Source organism: Lepus europaeus, chromosome 20 (assembly GCF_033115175.1).
Source record: "Lepus europaeus isolate LE1 chromosome 20, mLepTim1.pri, whole genome shotgun sequence".
NCBI lineage: Eukaryota > Metazoa > Chordata > Mammalia > Lagomorpha > Leporidae > Lepus > Lepus europaeus.
The window spans coordinates 46906747-46910634 of record NC_084846.1 but is presented as its reverse complement, the minus strand read 5'-3'; the positions used below and the strand labels follow the sequence as shown (position 1 = coordinate 46910634).

The following is a 3888-nucleotide window of genomic DNA, read 5'->3' as shown; positions in this document are numbered from 1 at the left end:
ATTACACAAATGGAAAACAGCCTTTATTCCCTTATTAAATTTTGAAGGAGTTGCATGGAGATTTAACCACAAAGCTCACATTATTTAGGGGATTTAATTATTGTTTGTTTCTTTCCTTCATTTTCTGTCTTCAAATAAAAGCATATTTCATTACATGGAGAGCATTAATGCTTTTAGAAGGTTCAGGGGAGAAAATCTGCTTTTCACAAAAACAAAGCCGTATTCCTTATTATCTACACAAAATAATAAAAGCCATGCTGTTCCAGGATTGGATGGGAAAAAAAGGGAGAAATGTTCAGGTGATTACTTTCTAGTAGCTGAGCCTTTTTAAATTTTGGAATTTGGCACTGCCAAGACTGGATCCATGAGGAAGGGTGCTAAAAGCCTTCGGACAGTTGTTCCTAAATAGAAGATGTTCCAAGAATCACCTGGAGAGGATTTTTAAAGGTAAAAATCTTCCTGTGTGCCAATCCAGACACTGGAAATGAACAACCAAAAATTTTATCTTTAAAAACGTCTCCCTTCAAATCTTTTGTAACTTATAGGCACTTGTCATATTCTATACACACACATGCATTTTTCAGCCATTGCCTTATAGCATTTTTTTTTCTCTAAGTATTAACCTGTATTATAGGATATCTAGGTATTAGCAGAATCTAATATCCAAAACTCTGCACCAGAAGTGTTTCGGGTTTTGGATTAGGGATGCTAAATGAGTGCCTTTAGCAGGATGACTTAACGTATTTGTGGAAACAGTAGATTTCCAGACTGGAATTCAAATCAGCCGAATCAGATTCTCTGGGAGTTGGGATCCAAGAAGATTCTCTGTTAATCAGCAATCCAGTTAAATCTTATTCTGACTAAGGTTTGAGAGTTGCTGCCTTGAGGGGCTTTCAGCCAGGCACAACTGCTTGCTTATTCTTTTCTTGCTTCATTGTTAACTTCTGTAGCTGCATGAAATTTTCCACATCTTTTGATTATTAAATTAATAATAAAAGAAAGAAACCTCTTCAACATGACATTGAGGTTGTGGTAAATTGCCAAGAAGCCTGGGGGAGTTCTGCCCTGGCTGACAGAGACTCCCAGCCACATTTTCCAAGTGACAACTATTTCTTCATTCCAAAAGAAATGTAACTTAGAGACAGTTGTCAAATGGGCTACACCTTAGTGTTGTAAGGCCTCGACAACTTCTCCTCACACACTCAGTCTGCCATATATTTTGTTGTGCTGACTTATCTTCAACAACGTAATAGCTGCAAATGTGTGTGATAGATCTCTCTTCTTCCAGAGTAGAGATTGTAAAAGTCAGGCATTCTCTCCCCACCTTCCAGATGAATGCCAAGGACTTTGAGGCCCTATGAAAGCTGGTTACAGGGGTCTGCACTGTAGTGTAGCAGGTAAAACCACCACCTGCAGTGCCAGAATCCCTTATAGGCGCCGGTGTGAGTCCCAGCTGCTCCACTTCTGATCCAGCTCTCTGCTATGGCCTGGGAAAGCAGTAGAAGATGGCCAGGCCAGCGCCATGGCTCAATAGGCTAATCCTCCACCTTGTGGCGCTGGCATACCGGGTTCTAGTCCCGGTCGGGGCACCGGATTCTGTCACGGTTGCCCCTCTTCCAGGCCAGCTCTCTACTCTGGCCCAGGAGTGCAGTGGAGGATGGCCCAAGTGCTTGCGCCCTGCACCCGCATGGGAGACCAGGAGAAGCACCTGGCTCCTGGCTTCGGATCAGCGTGGTGCGCTGGCAGCACCATGCCAGCGACAGCAGCCATTGGAGGGTGAACCAACGGCAAAGGAAAACCTTTCTCTCTGTCTCTCTCTCTCTCACTGTCCACTCTGCCTGTCTCAAAAAAAAAAAAAAGAAGAAGAAGAAGAAGAAGATGGCCCAAGTCCTTGGGCCCCTGCATCTATGTTGGGAGACGCAGAGGAAGCTTCTGACTCCTGGCTTTGGATTGGCACAGCTCTGGTCATTGCAGTCATCTGGGGAATGAACCAGCAGATGGAAGACCTCTCTCTTTCTCTCCCTCTCTTTCTCTCTCTCTCTCTCTCTCTCTCTCTCTCTCTGCCTCTGCCTCTGCCTCTCTGTAACTCTGCCTTTCAAATAAATAAATAAATCTTTAAGAAAGAAAAAGGAAGATCAGCATCAAATTCTTAATAGACAAGAAATATTTTTTATTGAATAAAGGTACTAAAATTAGGGACTGATTTTCTACAGAAAACAATAGTCTCTGACCAAACATCTTATTTCTTCTGATTCTAAATACAAAATAAGCATAATTAATTCAAAATATGCATTTTCTTAGTAGATTGTACAACTCTCAGCTTGACATCCAGTTCTATCACCTGATAGTTCTGTGTACTTCCAAAAGCGATTTCACCTCTTGGCTGTGATCAAATATTAATAAACTTCAGGAGCCTCACCAATTAGAGTACAAGGACTAAGAATTCATCTCCCTTTTAGCAAATATCATACAATCTACTAGCAGTTAACAGCTATTAAATTCACCTCATTAGGCCAGCGCCGTGGCTCAACAGGCTAATCCTCCACCTTGCGGTGCCGGCACACTGGGTTCTAGTCCCGGTCGGGGCACCGATCCTGTCCTGGTTGCCCCTTTTCCAGGGCAGCTCTCTGCTGTGGCCCGGGAGTGCACTGGAGGATGGCCCAAGTCCTTGGGCCCTGCACCCGCATGGGAGACCAGGAGGAAGCACCTGGCTCCTGCCTTCGGATCAGCACGGTGCGCCGGCTGGCCACGGCGGCCATTGGAGGGTGAACCAATGGCAAAGGAAGACCTTTCTCTCTGTCTCTCTCTCACTGTCCACTCTGCCTGTCAAAAATTAAACATAAATAAATAGTGCTCGCTTCGGCAGCACATATACTAAAATTGGAACGATACAGAGAAGATTAGCATGGCCCCTGCGCAAGGATGACACGCAAATTCGTGAAGCGTTCCATATTAAAAAAAATAAAAATAAAAATAAAAAATAAATAAATAAATAAATAAATCTTAATGAGGAAAAAAATTTACCTCATCATGTCTTTGAGTACAAATCTTTTGGTGTTGAAAACACTAAACCAAACAATGGCAAAATTAATAATGATCCTTGACCTTTAATAAGCAATTCCGGTATATCCCTATAGATATGTCTGCATGTTTTTTGGGTTTTTGTTTATTTATTTAAGAAATTGAGACAGAGAGATCATCCACTGGTTCACTCCTCAAATACCCACAACAGCCAAGGTTTGGCCAAGCCAAAGTCAGGAGCCATGAAAGCAATCTGGGTCTCCCACAAGGGTAGTGGGGAACCAAGCAGTGGGCCATTACCTGCTGACCTCCAGGGTGCACACTAGCAGGAAATGGGAATTGAAAGCAGAGCCAGGACTCAAACCCAGGCACTCTGATATGGGATATTGGCATCCTGAGCAGTGTCACAACCCTTGCACCAAACAGCACCTATAGGTATTGTATACCTTCTTCAAGCAACAAAAACAGAGGTTTCATTAAACAGCTGCAATGCATAAAAATATCCCTTAGCAAACCACAGAAAATAGAATTCTCTCTCCTGAATACTCCCAAAACACATCAAAAATAGATAATGCTCACTTCTTGAACTAGGAAATGAGCAAATACATTTTGAAATAAATTTTTTTATTTCACATATAGGAAGTGGGTTTTTTCCCTTCAGCAAATCAACATTTAGTCTGTACAACATGATGCTCGCTCATAATGTCATGCCTCTCACTCACAATAATTCTTTCTTATTAACTGCATGGGTACAATTTATTTTCCTCTCAGGCTACAAAGGTGCGTGCAAGTGCAGCACACTCGGGCTGGAGCTGATAAGCCAGCTCACAGCAGCCGCACTGCAGGCCTGATGAGATTTCTAAGAAG

The 3888-nt window shown here is 42.7% G+C and overlaps 1 non-coding gene across 1 annotated transcript; it reads left to right on the top strand.

The window, feature by feature from the left end:
* The first annotated feature begins 2850 nt into the window (after positions 1 to 2850).
* On the top strand, positions 2851 to 2957 carry LOC133750156 (U6 spliceosomal RNA). The gene has a single exon (XR_009864658.1). It is a non-coding gene; the product is annotated as a U6 spliceosomal RNA (small nuclear RNA).
* Positions 2958 to 3888: the final 931 nt, after the last annotated feature.